Source organism: Dermacentor albipictus, chromosome 2 (genome assembly GCF_038994185.2).
Source record: "Dermacentor albipictus isolate Rhodes 1998 colony chromosome 2, USDA_Dalb.pri_finalv2, whole genome shotgun sequence".
Lineage (NCBI taxonomy): Eukaryota > Metazoa > Arthropoda > Arachnida > Ixodida > Ixodidae > Dermacentor > Dermacentor albipictus.
In genome coordinates this window covers 84,112,284-84,132,179 of record NC_091822.1, presented here as the reverse complement: position 1 = coordinate 84,132,179, position 19,896 = coordinate 84,112,284, and the positions used below count along the sequence as shown (strand labels likewise).

Genomic DNA, 19,896 nt, shown 5'->3' with positions numbered 1-19,896 from the left:
TTCTACTACTACTTTGACACATGACTTAAAAGGTAGCACTCAAAGCCAAAGAACAAAGTGCTTCCACGTCGAATCATGTTTCAGCATTTACGAACAAAACAGCATGTGTAGCTGTCCTTGCTGTTCAATATATAAGCATGCACTATTTCCTGAAATATATGTATGCTCCATTTACTGAAAGATACCTGCTTATACCCAATAACTTAGTTTATTTTTCACCATGTGCTTGCATTGAATATTGCAAAGGCATTGTAAGTTAAGCTACCAGAACAACAATCAGCTAGTCTAAGGTTACGTAATTGAACAACATCATTGTAAAATTTGTGACGAAATGTCAGAAGTATTTATTTCATTCAAGAGAAATGGTTACATAATAATGTTTGCACATTTTAAAAGTAAAAAGGAAGATGAGTAAAACCATACCAATACAAAGACATAAGCACCGAATAATGGCACAGGCTTGCTCAATTAAATTTTAAGCAGAACAGTTTTTTTAAATAACCTCACTACTAAATATCACGTTTTCATTCGAAAAGCACTGCATCTTATTATAAAGCACAAAAATAACCGGTCACATAAGTAAGAACAAGTCTGAGTGTGTCTTTAACACAAGGATAAAAAGTTGGGCGAGTTGGTACAGTAACATGATCTTGGATTGTAGCGCGAAGTGGCATGGACACAGACTAGAAGCAGACAGGATGAGCGCTAACTCTCAACTAAATTTTTGCAAGCTAGTCTCTTATCAAGTATACCTGTAGGCATTGCGACCATTGTGCTCCCAAGATGCATGAGGCATTAGTCATTGCAGAGTTGTAAGGACATGACAATCCTAGGATGATTATGTTCTTGAGGCTTTTTTTCCCCACTTTCCATCTTTTGAAACGTGTATACTTTAGTCATGAATACAAAAATGCTACAACTGGCATGTGATAAGTTTTGCATCTGATTTCCTAGCAGCTCATTGAAACAAGCCACGATGACAAATTTAAATGCTGTTACCTCATCAGACATTCAAATTTCTTAAACACAAACAAAACCAGATAGGCATTAGAGTGAGCATCACTTAAATACATTACACTGGTTTAAAGTTATTGCGCCACTTTGTGCCAGGTAAAAACGTTAGAAACATCAAAAATGTTAAGATTCTACGGCCAACCGTGAAAACTAAATAAAAAAAATCATTAAGCTTTCCTAAACGGGTACAGGAGCTTTACAACTAGCCGTCTTGGTGATGGACACGCAGACAGATGGGCAGCCATTCCACTGAGACGAGAATGTTGAGGGCTTCGCATGGAAGTCTGTGAGACACTGCAGAGTAGTTCTTGGTCCACATGAAGGAGGTTGTTTGCATACACGTCTGGGCCACCATACTGAATGCATGGTGTTACCGGAGCTTTTTCCCCCTGCATTGTGGTAAAAAAGCATGGTTAAGTTTATACGATATTTATTATGCAAAAAAAAAGAGGTGAGACATGCAGACAGGACACGAGAGTAGAGAAGTGAACACGAACGCGAAAAACATGAAAAATTTCATTAAATCGTTTTATTAGATAAAATTTTTATACTATGTGTCATTCATTATGAGGGTTCATAACCGCAACACATTTAATATATAAGCAGGTAGAATTATCAGCTTGGTCAGTTTGTACAAGCTCGTTTGAGGCAAGAAATCGAGTTTCACAAACACAACCTCAACATTCTTGATTGAAAAAGGAACACTTCACATGACATGCAGTCCTGTGAGTGGAAATTGCACAGTTCAAGAAAAACAAATTAAAACTCACAGACCGATCCTGAAAAAGGAATAAGCACCTGCTACTGCAAAAAGCGAATTAATTGATAGGTTTTAGTAGCACAAGGGCATCTTTGGCCAATTAGCGCCAAGCCTATACTGCAAAAAATAAACTTAGTGCATCTTTACAAAGCAAATATATAAAGATGACTAATGCCTCTCTGCACTACAGTTGCTTTGCTCTAGCGTGAAGTCATTTTAATGCATGCACACGTACATACACATGCTACACCCAAGTGTAACAGCTGCAGAATTAAAATTGGGCATCAACAAAGTCGCAACATTTAACCATTGATCCCAAGCTGTACTAGTGACTGGAGGTAGTACCAATATCGCCAATGACGAGTTGCACTCTTTCTGCCCGATGTTATGCTGCTCGTATTGTCAAAGATGAGTTACAGTCGGCATTGAGGGAAAGCTGCCCTCAAGAGCAGCTCTTATTTTTGTGTTATTTCTAACCAGAGACCAATGAAGTAATATATTTTTAGAATGAGAATGACGCCGAAAAATTGAGTACGTAAAAAATTTGGTGCATTTTTCCGGAATTAACTTGGGGGTTAACGGCTAAAGCGGCAATCCAGACACTAGAACAAGTTTTGACATGTTTGTTACCAGTGAATGCTAGAAAATATGTTGGCATTCTGTAGCTTTGTCCAACAATGCAAAAGGGATTCTTAATAACTGATGAAATAAATGGAAAAGTATCATGAAGTATATTTCGTGAATGTAACGCAGAATCACTCAACTTCTGTTACTATATAATCTCCACTAGATTAACCTGCACTTTCTGAACTAGTTCAGGAGGTGCTGAATTTCACTCCTCATTCCACCAGTTCAACGTGGCAGCACCTGCACGTTGTGATTCGTTTTACTTAGTGCAGGCTTTGTACAGGGCGAGTTCACAGCATTCCCTGCACTTGGCCGAAAGGTAGTGCATGTTTACGCAGCAGGTGTGGTGCCGCTTCTGCACGAGTGAGGCGCAGAAATCAGAGTTTCATACAATAATTACTAGAGGGAACTCTGACGTTAGTGTCCACAGGAGATCAAACAAGAACGGCTGTAGCAGCATGGAAATTATGGGAAGTACATGGATTTGCCTAAACTTCATCTGTTTGGCTTCAAACGGCTTTGTGACTTTGTAAACTAGTCATTCTCAACAATTTACTGTGTAATAAATAAATAAACATGAAAATCGTCCGACGACAGGATTCAGACACAGGAACTCTAGAACAGAAGTCTGATATTGAAACCATTAAGCCACGGAAGAATGTAACGACAAGCGAGTGCAACGCCCTGATGAATTTATCGCGGGCATACCAGTGCCTTGAGACGCTTGGCGCCCTTCGATTTGGCTACCTGGACAAGCTCAATCGTTGCAATTAATAGCAATTGTGCGTGTTGACGCCAACTTCTGCACTTCGAAGAGTATAGACTGCGCTGAAATTTACGACAATGAGATTTATATAGCGTATAATATACGAAGCCACAAGAACATCTGAATTCACAAGCACGATTATCCGACAAATCCATGTGCTTCCCATCATTCCCATGGTGGTACGACTGCAGCGCCAGAGTTCCCTCTGGTAATTACTGTAAGAAACTCTATGGCAGAAATAACCGAAGTGCCTCGCATTTTGTTCTGGAGTAATAAACTAAGTTTTGCTGGTCCCATAAATCTTACTGGTCATTAATTCCAAGTTTTAGTGCAGTCACATGTCTAGTAACCAATTGTGGTATTTTGCATAAACATTGCAAAGCCAACTGTGGTGAATGTTCACCCTGGTAAATTGTTTATGATGGAGTAGCATAGACTACTGAAGCAATCTCTGGAAGGCAAGTCAAGTAATTTTCTTATTAGCAGCCTCTAAACAGCATTCGAGCTTATGACACATGCACCTCAGATATGCAAATATTTCCTTGACTCAGCAAGAAGCGATGCTTCATGTTCCACGAGGCTACCTCTATCAAAGCAGTATTGGTGCTCTCTAAAAACAATGCCAATGCATATTATCCAAATATTTTTCAGGGGCAACAGTTATGCCTGAAATCATGCTAGATTAGTTTTTTTAAACACATGCTCAGACCATGTTAGAAGTGCTTCTTAAAATCCTCCTATTTATTAGACTAGTCATATATCTGTACACAAAGGCTACTAATTAGGTCCCATGCTATATCATCTTAACAAAAACTTCACTTAGTAATACACATGCTATGATAAGATTTGAGACCACATTGAGATACTGAACAAGGTGAATTCATTATTTTTAAAATGAAGCTCCTGTTCTTCCAAAGGAGAAGAAAGGATACTGAGGGTCAAAATTTTTCTGAATCACAGCTGGAAGATGCCAGGGAAGGCACGTGGAAACTTATTTGTAATTTTCTATTTAAATGTAGAAATGATAAACGGAAATGAAAATCGTAAAAAAAAACAACCAGGCATGGGGGGAGAACGAACCTACAGCCTTTGCATTAGGCATGCGATGCACTAACCACTGTGCCACCGAGGCAGCATTCAACTGTCCACAATGGCCCCTAAGATTGTCGACGCTCGAGCACGGCAGTAGTACCACAGTGGTTAGTATATCACATGTGTAATGTGAAGGTTATGGGTCCGTTCTCCACCCACAGGTGGATATCTTTTAATCCACTTTCACTTACCCAGAATTTATCATTTCTATACTTCATATAAAAAAACTTAACACATGTTCCTGTATGCTTTCCTTGGCCTCATTATCTGCTGGCTTCTTCCAGTTCTGTTACTTCCAACACTTATACATATTATAATCTGGTAAGTAAACAGTTCTGCATGATGCTGGAATACAATATAAACATTATTGCATGGCAGTGTTATGTAGAATGCCTTACATTGCCCAGGCAAGGTGTATATGTCAATCTGAAAAAAAAAACCATTTCCACTCTAGGCAGAAATGCTGTGTACTGCTGTGTGCAACAGGGTTTAACGAAAACAACTTGTTCAGAAATAAAGCCACCAAACAACGAGGAAACATGAAAACTAGATGAAAATTTGTGCAGTTGCATGTTAAAAATTTAGCACAGCAACAGATAAAGACATAATGAAGGAAGCGCGAGGATGGTTTATTTTGGACACACGAGGCAATATACTTGAAAGATGCATATGAGCTTACACGTGGAGAAATATTGTTTATGTAGTAGCTAAACTACGAACAGGCCTAGAACACACTGATACAAGGTGTCGAGCATGTCAATCTTATCATGCCCTTAAGTCAAAGAAACATGGCTGTTTCTCATGATTCGCTACACATGGCTGGCTTACACAACTTAGCCACTTCTATATATACCTTGTAATTACCAGGTGGTCTGTATAACACATGCAAGCTTTAAATATGTACAACTGCAACGTAGCTGGACAGCACCAAGGTAATGTCGTTTGCCATCGTTTTGAGGAAGTGAAACCAATTCTTGCATTTTTCGTAATTAGGTAATTAGTTAACGATTACTTAACTGCTCAAATATTATATTCAAAGCAAAAGTGTCAGTGCGAAAATTGTAGAGCACCCTGAAAAATTCCCAATCCAGCTTTCTACTGCTCAATAGGTGCAACAAATGTTTCTTTCAAGCTTGAAAGAAGCCAGTGAACACATGCAAGTGCCGTGCAACTAACCGCTCGTGCACCTGAACACCATTTGGCTCCTCCTTTCATGCTTGAAAAAAAACTTTTTGAAAAGAATATTTTAGAAATTGATTAATTATTGACTATGTTTTAGGCAAAATGCATGAAATAGTGTGACTGCCACCTCCATTTTCGGCGACATGAATTGACTCCATTTTCATGTCCAAATCCAGCTATACATGGTGTGTGTTTTGAGCTGGTTGTGTAATTTAGGCTGGTTTTGACTAATTGAAGCTTCGCACTTTAATAATGGAGTCAGGTTAAAAAGAAATTGGTACATAAACAGTCGCTGTCAGTACTCCATACTCCTTTAACTTAGTGCAAAGTGCTTGTGAGCCAAGAAGTTGGTAGTTCTAAGCAGTATTTCTCATTTTGACCTAGTGTTATAGCCCACTTACTATGATGCCATGCTGCTCAGTCATGCTGGTACCAGCTTCAATCTAGGCCATGACAGCTGCCCTCCAATGAGGGTAAAATGCAGTAACGCTTATGCACTTATATTCAGGTGTACATTAAAGAAGGCCAGGTTCCCAAAACTTCAGGCTGTGACTTTGGTATGTAAAAGCCCATAATTTAATTTTAATATCTAAAGGTGATTTATTAAGAGCAGGGGCATCATTTTGAGCTTTTACTGCACTGCCATGGCACCAAGAAGCTCTAAGTAAATAAAACAATTTCATAGACAATGTACATATCTTGCAAACATTTACAAACACTTCTCTGCATGCACCTCTGTTGCTGTTATATTTAGATCCGTATGCCAAGGCGGGTTATGATGTTAGAACTTGTTTCAAACTTGTTTTTTTACCGCTTTAAAGTTGTTGGTTACCTTGCATCTCATTGTGTGTCGAGCGCACATTTCAGTGCATCAATTTCTTCAGAAAGTGAACTCCTCTTTATTTATTTGTGCATGCAAAAAGGGTTCAGAAGAACTGCTTTCTGAAGGTCTGTATAAGAACAAAAAACAATTCTATGTAGGCTGCAGAAAGAGAAAGGATTGGTTTGTAAATATGTTATTTAGTTCTTTAAAAAAGAGGCAGCTGTCAGTATTCTGTTCCAAAGTAAAAATTGGCCCTACCTGGCTCTGCTTCAGTTTCCGATGTTGATGGTCCATTCGGGGGCACTCAACTGATAGGCTGCACTTTGGCGATGTCGGGTGTGCTGTCACCAGGCCCAAGGTCGATCGACAGCCTCACCAAAAGTCGAGTCCAAACGCTATAAAAGAAATATCTCATCATTTTGCTATCAGTTTTGTCATCTTGCGTGTTTCACACACGGCCGTCAGTGGAATATTTCGTCACTTGGATACTGAAAGAAATTCAAGCATTTTCTGGCAGCCAAGCTGATGATGATGTGTGGTGTTTTATGGCGCAAGGGCCACGTTTGGCCAAAGAGGGCCATGACAAGTGGTAATGTTGACGATGTATTATGGAAGACGTAACTTGGCTGTAAACTGGCCTAAAAATTGTCGCTGTAAAGTGCGTAAAATCTACGTGCTATAAAATTATGGCGATGACTAATGACAAATAGTATGAACATTAAAATCCATCGTGGAAGAATGATGCAAAATAGAAAATATATAGGATGGTAAAATTACTTGGAGCACTGCTGCCTCGCCAGAGCCCTTGAAACACAAGGGCCTAGAGGCATGTGCTATACGAAAGAGCTATCACAGCAGCATCCTCTGAAGAGAGGACGGCAGCCAAGCTGAATACACAGTAAATGGAGAACATTAAAGAGCAAATGCAGTTGTCACATTAGATTGATCAAGTACAGCAGAAATGGAAAATAAATCAGTGATACTCTGTTGGCTTTGAATGCAAGAAACGTAAAAACAGGAACTTGCAGCCACGCCACATTGAATTTCCCGCGTTTGCTGCACCTCACAAGTTTGGCATCGTCCGGTACTCGGGGATAGTAACCGCTTAAAATCAAGATGAACGAGCGTCGGCATAAATTAACAGGATACTTAACCAGGCAATATTGGCGCATAAAACAACTCACGTAGCGAAGCTACTGTCAATTACCCGATGACGCATCTGCGGGCGAATTCAAAAAGGAAAGAGTTTCACTTGTTTCACGCCTACTAAGCTAAGACAGAATTCGAGTTTCTTACTAAACTATACTGGATATTTACGCTCCGAATAAAACGCTGGAAATTTTGTTACGTCACATTGCATACGTATGAAAGTGAGGAAATTGCTTTTGTTGTATTCTGCCCAGACGGCATGCAGCAGCTACCTCTCATGCAACAAAAGCATGAAAGTGGTACTCGTGACACCGAAAACGAGCATATACAGCGCCAACGTTACGCCCCTTGGAGTTGGAACTAAGCACGATAAAGCCAGTTAGTTTTCTAGCTTTCATAACGCCATGAACACGACCAAACATCGAGCGAAACAACTCTCTGCTCTCGAAAATTATTACCGCTTCCATTTATATACTTATCGCTGCCACAAGCAAAAGTCAATGGGCTAGCTGTCCACAAGCCGCAGATTAGACTGACAGCAACATATTACGGTAACGTAAAACAATTTCCACGCTAACTTAGAAGCCGCGGTGAGCTCTAAATGCCAAAGTTCTCGTTTGCCGCTCGAAATCACACCATGATGACGGGCACTGCATCTTTCACATGAAATATTGCACGCTTTGCGCCGGAGCTCAATAGGAGGGCGAAACGCATTTGCACGTACCTGAAATCCGCATGCCGGAAAGCCGTTGACGCTTCCGAGAACAGGGCGCACAGCCATACACCCGTACGGCGGCTTGACTTGGACGTGAGGCACTTCTACCAAACATTTCACATGCGACATGCTTCACACCGATTGCGCGAACACCAAAAAATGACGCAGGCCGCATTGCGACGCCGAGCAGACGTGCATCCACCGATGAGCTGCGTGCGCGGATTGCAGAGAACAAAGCCATACAAAACGTTAGGCGCGAGAAGATGGCGGCTCTCGTTGCAAAGACGAAGCGAACGAAGCAATGACGCGCGAATGAATGTTGCCAACTGTTGGTTCCGCGTTATGCCGGCGGTGGTGGCTTTAGTGGCGTGTGTTGCGGCTGTCTAATTTTTTATTTCTTTTTCCCAAACAGTATAATTAAGATCAGTTATTTGTTTGAATTTTTAACTGTGTCATTTGGCATTATCTTTGTCTTTTTATGCTATTAAGCGGCCAATTAGGGCCTCCCAGGTTCGCGCGCGCCAGCTGCGCGCGCAAATCTCAGAGGCCATAAGACAACTCGTTAGGAGATGCCGTTCTTGTCGTTAACGTTTCATCATCGTTTCTTCAACTGAGATAGGTAGTGTCCCTTTTCCCGGGGTTGGGAGGGGGCGATCAAGACGGCATCGCTCCGCGGGGCGCCGAGGAGTGGGTTGGTGTTGGTTCTTATCGCGAAATTCGCGAACCCTGCGATTTTTTTTATAACGTAAGCATTTCTATACTTCTCCAACAAGAAAAAACATCCGTCCGTCAGTCCGTACCACACGATACGTTTCAAAATAGAACCCGCAACAGCGAGTGAATTCACCTTCGTGCTAGCTCTCGCTTCAACGCGACCGAAGCGGCGAGAACACTGCGGTCACGAAGCTCTCAGCTCATGCCGCACTATGCGCTTTTCGCAGAACACTTTCAAGATAGGTGTACGCGCGTCTGTTTTCAAAGCGAAGTAAACGGTGCGAACACAGCGCGGGAAGGTTTCAGCAGTGGGCACACTCTGTCCACAATGCAGTTCGCTTTCAAGATACGGTTCGCGCGGCCGTGCCACAAGCAGGCGCCGCCGGAGAACGGTTGATAATGTTTCGGCGCGGATGAGGAGGGCTAAAGAGCGATAACAGCTCAAAACGAACGGAACGTCACCAGCGCGCCTGGCCCCGCCACCTGCAGTACTTTGCTTGCGCCGCCGACCAGAGCAGCTCGTGTCGCCGCAGCGCTGGCGCTTATACTTGTCGGCTCAAGTCTCATAACATTGATAACGACATGGACTGCGTGTAGATGAGGAAGAGTCACAATGCTTACGCACACTTAGACAAATCCGAGAGGAGTTCCGGTGTGATTTTTTTTTTTACCGGAAATGTACAGTCAGCGGTGGGACCCAGAGTTGACAATGCCTGTAAGAGGGGTGCCAAGCTTTTTTTTTTTGTGAGAGTCTTGCCCAGCTCCCAAAGATCTGCTCAAGCTAAGACTTGCTGATGGCTGTATGGGTTTTTTTTATTGTCGCATGCCCTCGAACCGCCACAGATCCTACAGTGTAATGGCATTAGAGCAGTATTCACGTGCAAAGGGAAATGCAGCCGGTAATTGGGCTGCCTAAGGTTTGCGGCCCGGCGGCAGCTGCCCTCCCGTCCCCCGTTTCCGTTGACAAGTTACAGGGAGGGGTCTAGAGCAATCTTACACCCTCTCCCGACAGTGGCGTAACCAGAAAATTTTTTCGTGTGAGGGGGGGGGGGTCCCAATTGGCCATGGAGGGGGAAGGAGCGGGGCCATTGCCATAGCAGCAAAAATTTTACTGTTAGTGAGCGTTACAAGTGCCCGGCGTGCCCCACTTGGCTACGCCGCTACTAGCCCCCCTCCCTCCCCCCCGCGCAATCGACGCAAATCGAGCTATCAGAACGTGCATGACACGCATGCATGACATAACATGAATGACATGCCGCGAAGCTAGCATGGATGTCGTCACGTCATCATCATCATCAGCTTATTCTGACGTCCATCGCAGGACGGAAGCTTCTCCAGCGATCTCCAATACCCCTGTCTTGTGCTAACTGGTTCCACGTGTCTTCAAGTTTCCCAATTCCATCACGTCCACATTATTCTCTGCCGTCCTCGACTGTGCTTCCCTTCCCTTAGCACCCATTCTGCAACTCCAATAGACCAGCAGTTCTCTCCCTTACGCATTGCAATGTCTGCCCAGCACGACTTCTTCCTCATAATGTCAACCAGAATATCAGCTATTCCCGTTCGCTCTCTAATCCACATCGCTGTCTTCCGGTCTGTTATCATCATGCCTAATAATTTTCATTGCATCGCTCGTTGCGCGGTCCTCAACGTCTTCCAAAGCTTCTTTGGTAACTTCCAAGTTTCGGCCCCATACGTTACTAACGGTAGAAAGCAATGGTTAGCAGTAAGCTCCCTGGTCATGATTTAGTAATGCTTGCCGTAAGCTCTCCAGCTAATATTTTATTTTTGTTAATTTCCTTGATCAGAGGCCCCTGCGACTAATTAAGCTCAATAAACGTATTTCTGCGCAGGTTCTAGAGGCTGACTGCCGACCATGACATTCGTTCTCTCGCCACGCTGCGGAACATTACTTTTCTCTTCTGCATACTAACTCTCAGTCAGACTTACACTTCCTTCGACATGTTCCTCAAACGTTTGTTGCAAATAGTCTGCAGTGTTGCTGAGTATGCCAATGTCATCTACAAACCGTAAGTTGGTGAGCTATTTACCGTTAGCCCTCACTCCTAACCATTCCCAGTCTAACTGGTTGCACACCTTTAAGCATTGAGTGATAGCATTGTAAATATTTTGCTATTGATCATATGAAGCCTTTTGCAGATATCTGGCTATGCAAAGTCTGCGCGTTAGTGTCATCCGTTCGATATCAACATTCGTGGGAAACTTCGTTTTTGACCACTGTTCGGAGCCAGTGCGCTGCTGCCTAGGTGCCCCGATCTAATCATTCCAGCTACCTGATTCAAGCGCAGGTAGCGCGCGTTTCATGTACAGCCAATATCAACGCCTTAACTGGCAATGTTCATTTATCATATACTGTAAGCTTGTTCACTTACTCCCTTATAATTAGGGTGTAAATTAGAAAGACTGGGGGTGTTCCAAGGGTGTTTTCTTGTTGAACGCCCTTTTGCGCTGAAAAAGGGTGTTTCAAGGGTGTTTACAAGGGGTGAAAAGATGAATACACCCGCATTACACCCATAAGGGTGTGAAAATTTTAAGAGTGTGAGTGTGGATATGGCAGGGAAGCTGTTCTATATACTGTCTCGTCACCCACCGGAAAATGCCCGCCGTGCTACTGGCCATTCCTAGAAAATTGTATATGTGACGCCCAGCCATTTGCAACACAGCAACTTTGTTTTGCGATGGGAGAGTCCAGGTGAGAGACAGGGTGGTTATGGAGATAAAGACACGCTATTTTCTGCAGTAACTTAGGAATGCGTGAATGAATGCCTTCATCTATTGAGAAAGAGGAGGAGCAAGCATCAGTGGAAGCACGTCTCAGCAAATTGGGAAAAAAGCGGGGGACAAAGAGGAAAAGCGAGGGCCCGGGTGGCAGGCGAAGTCGCAGCTTAGAGGCCAGAGAATATGAGCAAGTGTTGGCGAAACTATTTGAATTCCAGTGTAGATGTGTGATGTGCCGAGTAAATGATTGGAGTGACCGCCCAGCATCCATCCTTTGCGGCCGTATAAGCTCCCGCCGTTCTTGGTAACAAACCTTTAGTGAAAAGCAATCTTCGCAATTACTTTTTCATCAGCCATGCCTAGCCACGCATTCCTTAGTGGCAGGGTCTGTGGATTACAACTACGCTGTCCCGACAAGTTACGACCATAACGTGACGCTTGCGGTTACGGATGCCATACTCGTGACTCTTACTATACTACTACTATACTGCGCGATTACTATAAACATGGGTTTACTGTACAAATTAGTGAACAGACATTTTAGAACCGCCTTTTTCACCTTACATACGCTCAACGCAAGCACCATTGCAGCATGTTACGGTGCACGTCCCTTCAAGACAGAGACGCGAACGCAAACATATATAAGAACGCGTTAGAAGACAGGGTCTTGGGCCTGGTGCCAAACATATCCAAGCCAACAATATGTTAACAATCATGCCGTCGTTTCTATGCAAGGAGCTTATGGAGTGATAGTCCAATCCGCCATTTACGGGAGCGCGTGAAGCCGCCGGGGGCCACATTGTTAGAGGAAAAGGAGCGCGGCCACAGTACGCGGCTGCGGTATACGCGTGACGCAACCTGTGCTTGCGGTTCTGCGATGAACAAATAAAATGAAACCCCTTTAGGAAGTATATCAGTCCGCCATTGTCTATCGCTGTTGTCAAAAATAAAACGTCATGGTTGTGGGTGACTTGTGTTCTGTGTACAATATGTTGCGAGAACTGAAAAACAGTCGCTTCCTGTGTTCTTCATTCAGTAACCTGCCACGTGCATCGGCGCTGTGATGCCCTTTCGTCCATACGTGGTGCCGGCCCATACTGACACAACATGACCTCGAAATATAGTATCTTTATCCCATTTCTTAAAAAAAATCACTTTTTGTGTAAATGAGCGTTTTTGGTTTAAACCTAGAAAACAAGAAAAAGAATATTCAACGGTAGGTCTCATTTTTGTCCGGCATTGCAGTTTTAGCTGAAAAGAGTCGGTGAAAGCAAATTTACAATAAAGCTAAGGCGACCCACAATCTGCACGCAGCCGCAAGCCTACATGCACTCCAATGAGAATAACCTGCCAAAGTTAAGGTCATGTGTCAGCTGACGGCTCAAGCAATCTGTACTTTTCGTTTCTGCATCCGTTCTGCCTGCGTCTGCGGCAAAAACGTGAAGTGGGAAGGCAGAAATTGGTGGAGGTAGGTGGTAGCGTAATGGTTAGAGTGCCCACCTCCCAAATGCAAGATGGTGCATTTGGGAGATGGGCTCGAATCCCGGTGGTTTGTTTGTGAAGACAGCTTTCTGTGCTCTCTGGTGACTGCGAAGCTCAGAATGAGGCGGCAGCCTGACGAAAACGGCCACCGTCAACATAACAGAATAAGCGGGTGTGCGAGGTCACACCTAAAGCCGAAAGCACATTCAGAGGAAATACGCTATGCTCTTGTCAACAAAAAAAAGAAAGAAAAAAAAACGCGATGAGTAACGAGTGATGTTGTTGAGCGAGGCTGTAGATGGATAATGTCACCATAGACAGGACCACCCTTCAATCCCGGTGCTCAGCGGAAATATACATCGACAGCGTGTCAACTAGCGTGTAATTGATATTTCATTAAGGCCGTTGTGTGGTTGTGTTGTGTCTAGCGGGAGCGAGTAGTTTAAGAGATGACACTGGAGAGAATGCGGTGAGCGAAGTCCACGAATAGTAATTGAGGATAGCCATATTGAATGTCCACGCCATGTTGAATAAAGCCTGCCACTTCAGTTGCTTATCCGCCTGAAAGGCTAGAGTGGTAGCATACCGCTGGGCGTATTTGGTAACCACAGCGATAGATGCACACTTTGCGGAAGTAAACAGAGTAAAGGGACGTAGTGAATTGGCCGGCCTTTTCGAGCTCTGCCATAGTTTGAAAATGAATTTGGCGAAGTATGACGCACAAAATAGTATATGTCAACCCACAATGAATCAGCGTGGTCATACTTGCGCGATACGCCACGGTGGCCTGCAACCAGGACATCATGAAGTTGCAGCGATTAGAGTCTTCATTGTGTACTTGAGAATAAAAACGAGCGCATCAGAGACGTCCGAGGGACATTTCTACGGTACAAGAGCAGATTCCCCCCTCCAAAAATAATCACGAATATAAGCATACAAATCGGGACATCATAAGATCGAACACTACGGCGCTTGTTGATCTTGTTTAGGATGACATCAGCATTTCATTCAGCGTTCATTTCTGAGAAAATGAGTTGAAGTTCCGTTTATTTGCATCACAATGGCAGGCGTATTCAGGCAAACATTGACAGCATTTCATTAGAAAGGTCCTGTCTACTTTTTGGAGATTACGTATGACAATGACAACACAGAAAGCTTTGCTTACATCGATTAGCACATACATGGGATCCACATAATTTTTTGACTGTCAATTTAAATGCTTCAGAAACGCGCTCATTAACGCAATATTTCCATTAACAGTGAGCAAAAGCGGCTGTGGTATCCACACTAGAATTGATTTAAATGGCTTTAATCGCATGGATATTATTTCGTTGCCAACTTCCGTGGGATTGGAGTCGTCAAAATGGGATACAGTTGACAGGGAAATGATGAGGTTGCTGAACGGCAAGAAGGTGGAAGCTTCCACAAGACCTCAGGGATATAAAATGACTTTTTGAGCAGCTTGGTCAGCGGGCCACGCAACGGTTTCCACGTCTATTAAAAATCCTCCAAAATATGAACGGAGGCCGACAAAAATGCGGGAATTTTGGGAAGGAGAAACCAACATATCCATGTATATGTCTTAATACTTAAGCACATCTAGATTTGCAGCTGCGGCGGTAGCCCATGAGTGCGCATTGCAAAGTCGCTAGTGAAATAATTGTGTGCACCTTAACGAATTCAATAGGGGAAAATCAAAATCCATACACGACGGCGTCTCTATAAGACGCTGTGCGATGTTCGGACGTTAACAATGTGTGCCAACTGAAGAAAGGCTCCCCGAAGTGCTTCTGACGGTTAGGCCAGTTAGGCTAGCTTCATTACTCCGTAGAATGAAAAAAAAAATTAAAAAGAAAAGGAAAAGAAAAAACAAAAAAGAAAAAAGAAAAGAACCGATCAAAAGCCCAGAATCAACCAGTGCTCGTCGCGATTAAACGCTCTTAAGCCTGTTCCACATGCAAGCGAAAATGCTCGCGAATCCTGCCGCCGCACCGCAGAAATCTGTTTCGAGCGGCGGCGGCGGCACTAGAGGCGGGGGCGGCGAGGTTCGGACAAGTTGGAATTTCGTCGCAGCGGCAGAGCGGCAGCACCGCTTCCGAACGGCCCGTCTCGACACGTGACCAGTGGAGGACTAGTGCGGGAAAGCCTGCGCATAAGAGGATGTTTATTTACTTGCTACACGTGGTACGGGCGACATGCCAAGAGAGCTTTTCAACGAATTGATAATTGCTAAGCGCAGGATATGTATTAATAAAATAAAGATTCGAGTGGCAGGGACAAAGCCATGCTTATATTGGTAGTCGCAAACTACCGAAACTAGCTGAAAGTCCCGTCTTTTTTTGCCAGCAACACTGATATTCGCAGCGGCGAAAAACGCGCGGCGGCAATGCATGTGAAACGAAACCTCGCGAAAAGCTTCGCAGCGCCGCGCCGCTGTTCGCTCCATTCGCTCAATCGCTTGCATGTGAAACAGGCTTTAGGATGACGAGCGATTTCCAGGCGACGAGCGGCTACGCTTTATCAAGAACACTGATAACGCCGGCGGGACAAGCATTGTGGCGAAGTTCAATGCGCAGGGATAGCTTTTATTTATTTTATTTTTGTTTTGTTGACGTCATCACGCGTCACCGCGGGAAGTTTGAAAAGTTTAAGGTCAGTACGCCACGTGGTGGCACTACGCGAACTATAACCCTTGTGTCCAGAAAAGCTGGATACGCTACATTATTTGTACCTACTTTCATTTTGATTGAACTTCGTAAGTTTTTGCCTCTTTGCATATAAACAACTTCGTTCCTGTTCGCATTTATTGGTAAACGGTTTGCATCAGTCCACTCTTTAAAATCTTTTTGCGCTTTGTTCTCTTGAAGCTCCAGTTCAGCCTCCGATGTAGCAGTAATAAACATTACAGTTCCATCTGCATCAGAAATAAATTTGGCCTGTTCTGAGCTTTTTGGCATATAGTTTACATATATTATGAACCGGAGTGGCCCAAGGATGCTCCCTTGCGGTACTCCTACTCTTATAACCTGAAGATTGAACTTTTCCTTTTTTATCTCTACATATTTTGCTCGAAGCCATAAGTAGGATTCAAAGAACTCTAAGGCTACACCACGTATACCATAAGCCTTAGGCTTAGCGAGTAAAATTTTATGATTCACAAGATCAAATGCTTTGCAGAAATCTACATATGTTCCCATAACTATTTTTTATTGTTGAACGCTTGCAGAATAGTTTCTTTTTTACTGAAAAGAGCTGCCTGTGTGGGAAGATGCTTCCTGAAACCTTGTTAGTAATTGCCTAGCAAATTATTTTTGTTAAGATATGATATTACTTTATTATGAACTATTTTTTCAATGCCTTTCGAGAATACGGCTAAGATCGAAATTGGACAATAATTGCCTGTAATTTATGTCAGCTTTTTCAAACACCGGCTGTGCTCGAGCTATTTGTATGTCTTTCGGAAATTGGCCAGACAAGGCCAGGAAATCAGCCTGGAAATTGGCTAAGTATGGATAGCTGGGCTAGTTGGTTGTGTTCGGCGTTATGAATCATCGTTCCAGCACACAATTGAACATGGACGAGAAGGGAACAACACAAACGCCGGACTTCAACTAAATTTTATTCACGGAAAACAGGGCTTTATGTACACAGGCGAGGGCAGAGGGGGGAGAGAGGGGGCGATGTTAGTGCTCCGCAGAATAAAAAAAAAATCTTTTTTCTTTGTAGCGTTCGACAATCATCAGAGGCGTCGAAACCAAAAGAAAAAGTGAAAAGAATACAAATACAAGTGAAAAGGTGACAAAAGATGGTAAAACCTTTTTTCCCATCACTCAAGTACAATGTTGCTCACCTCTCGCATTACCTAGCTGATGCGACACACACGTTTGCCCTGAGATAATCAAGTTCATTTTTTCCCGAGCACAACAGAAGGAGCACGGATGCAGTATTCGTTTTCACTAGCGATACAAAAGGCTTCAAAAATTTCCCGGTTTTTCTAATTGTTGAATTTGCGCAACACACGTGTTCTTTCAAAAAACGCCTTGCATGCTGGCTTGTGCGAGCAACTGCGAATGTGGTCGGCTAAATTATCAGAGCCACTTAATGAAGTAGCATTCCTGTGATGCTCCAGCAGGTGTTCATACATACAGCGGCTGGTTTGGCCAATATAGCATTTCCCACCGGCGAGGGGAATACTATACACGACACCAACGTCACATTCCGCAAGGGATTTGGTGTGTTTTATTTTGCAGGCTGGCTTCTCGGATTCGTTTACTAGGCGACACATTCGTCCCAGCTTTTCCGGTACTGAAAACACAACACGCACCCCACACCTGTTGCGAACTTTCTGAAGGTGGTGCGAAACCTGGTGCCAATAGGACACTACGACAGGGCGCTGTAGCGGGCGTGCGTCTTTTTTCTGTCTGCGCATCTGACCACCTTTTACCTCTCGAATCTGGCTATCACCGAGGCCCCGATTTCTCCGTGGAACCCAGCCTTCTCCAGACGCCTTAGCTGGGCGTCGACGCTCTCACGAACTTGATGTTCGCAGGACTTCTCTTCTCCTGGCAGTGTTGATGACTTCTCTTGGCAGTTTATGACTTCTCTTGGCAGTGTTGACAACGATACCATTTGCTGATAGGCGCTTAAAAAGCTGATGGAGATGTTGCAGGTGCTCTTCGTGTGATGAGCTTGCCACAAGCAAGTCGTCAACGTAGGCGAACACGAACGGCAGACCACGTGTGACTGTCTCGATGAACCTCTGTGATGTCTGTGCAGCATTTCGGAGACCGAATGGCATTCTCAAAAATTCAAAGAAGCCAAATGTGGTGGCAATTGCTGTTTTGGGAATGTGTTCTTCTGCTACAGAAATTTTGTGAAAGGCTCGCACCAGGTCAGTTTTGGAAAATACTGTAGTGCCATCCAGTGCCGACGTAAAATCTTGGATGTTAGGCAGTGGGTACCAATGCGGAATGGTTTTTGCATTCAGGGATCGGTAGTCCCCACACTGCCTCCAGTCACGTGATTTCTTAGGGGCCAGATGGAGCGGAGATGCCCAGCTGCTGGACGATGGTCGTACGATTCGAAGTTCCAACATGTGTTCGAACTCTCCTCGGGCAATTTTGAGTTTGTCCGGGGCGAGTCGTCATGGGCGAGCAAATACAAATGGACCAGTTGATATGATGTGATGACGTACATCATGTTGTACGGGCTTTGTCCAGTCGGGTGGTCGCATGAGGTTGGGGAGCTTTTGAAGGAGGCAAACAAAAGGATCACCAGCAATTTTTGTGGTTGGGACGACTACAGGCGAGTCACAGGAAACGACGCCACGAACAGAGAGTAACGTAGTAGTGTCCAGCAAGCGTTGGCGTTTCACATCGACCAGCACTCCATGATGGTCCAGGAAATCAGCACCAATAAGAGCACGGCGAACATCAGCGACGAGGAAAACCCAACGGAACACGCGGCGCAGGCCAAGGTTGAGGGTGAGGGACCACGACTTGTAAACAGATATCCTGCTACCATTGACAGCTTGAAGATAGGAGGTCGGCGGTGTCATTCGGTCGGTACGTTGCGCGGGAATAATGCTGACCTCCACCCCGGTGTCCACCAGGCATTGCTGGCATGTGGTTCGGTCCATGACTTGAAATAGGCGACGTTTGCTTTGGCCCTGACCGGTTGTCGCCATTAAAGGTCGGGCGGTTGGTTTCGCTGCCATGCACAAGGAAAGAGGCAGCGGCGCACCTCCTGCCCGAAGCGGCGCTGATGAACGCATAGTCGTGGTGGTGTTTGAGACCAGGAGCGTTCTTTTCTTGTACGCCGTGATCTACTCGAGCTGCGGTACCTTCCGTGACGGGGTGAAGTGCGATGACGCTTCGCGGCACAAACTAATTGCTCAAGGCAGTTGCAGAGCGCGTCGATCGGAGAAGCGGCCGAGGATGATGTTTGCGGCACTGAACCCTCAGTGGTGCTTGATGGTTTTACGTTGCACACCGCCGGTGTCACCAGCTCCATGACTTTGTCCGCCAAGCTGGCCAGGCTGTTGAGGTCCATTACCATGGCTGTAGCGAGTGCCATTTGAACGTCTACTGGAAGGCGCTGCATGAACAGTTCCCGCAGGAGGCGGTCATCGTTTACTGTTGTGTTGCCGCTCATGAGCTGTCGCATACCGCGAAGGAGCTGACTTGGCCGACGGTCTCCAAAGTCCTTTGCGGAGAGCAACTGCTGCATGCGGGCTCGCTGCGATGTGGCGGGAGGTGGTCCAGATAGCAGGTCGGCAACTTCTTCTGCCGAAACAACTAGGAGGTACTTCAGTGCCGAAACAACTAGGAGGTACTTGCGTTGTTCCTGCGAACGCCAGAGAGAATAAATTGTGATTCCGCTTGAAGAAACCAAACTGCAGGGTTGCGGTCTCAGTATGGTGTGAGTCGGATAGAAACCACGGAGACGTCTTGTTGCTCGGTCATGCCCGTAGGTTCAGTGTCTGCATGCACCTCGTTGATGTGCGTGGCTCCACAATAACTTCGGCAGTGCCGCTAAGAAAACTACGGGTCACCACTTTGTAGAGCCGTGGTAAACGAGACAGACACACGTCTTTTCGGTAACAAGGTCTAGTTTATTCTGTCAAAACAGAGCATTGAGCGGGCGCGCGCAGCGCGCCGGAAGGGGCGAGGGTTTTAGAGAGAGAAAGGAGAAAAGAGAGAGAAGGAGCATAAAGATGTGCGGTGCGCGGACCTAGTGCGAAAGGAAAGCAGTAAACAAAGTAATCAGAAAAGGGAGCTCACGCACGACGTTCGGCACAGTGAGTCGGATCATGTGTCCGTGTGCCTCGTGTC

The 19,896-nt window shown here is 44.7% G+C and overlaps 1 protein-coding gene and 1 long non-coding RNA gene across 5 annotated transcripts in view; both read right to left on the bottom strand.

The window, feature by feature from the left end:
- LOC139055981 (uncharacterized) overlaps positions 1 to 19,896 on the bottom strand; it is a 111,470-nt gene that overhangs the window by 42,434 nt on the left and 49,140 nt on the right. The gene's annotated exons all lie outside the window — the stretch shown is intronic.
- On the bottom strand, positions 321 to 8,425 carry LOC139055466 (uncharacterized). Its single transcript, XR_011511776.1, has 3 exons — positions 8,138 to 8,425; positions 6,523 to 6,659; positions 321 to 1,403 (listed from the first exon to the last, which is right to left on the bottom strand). It is a non-coding gene; the product is annotated as an uncharacterized lncRNA (long non-coding RNA).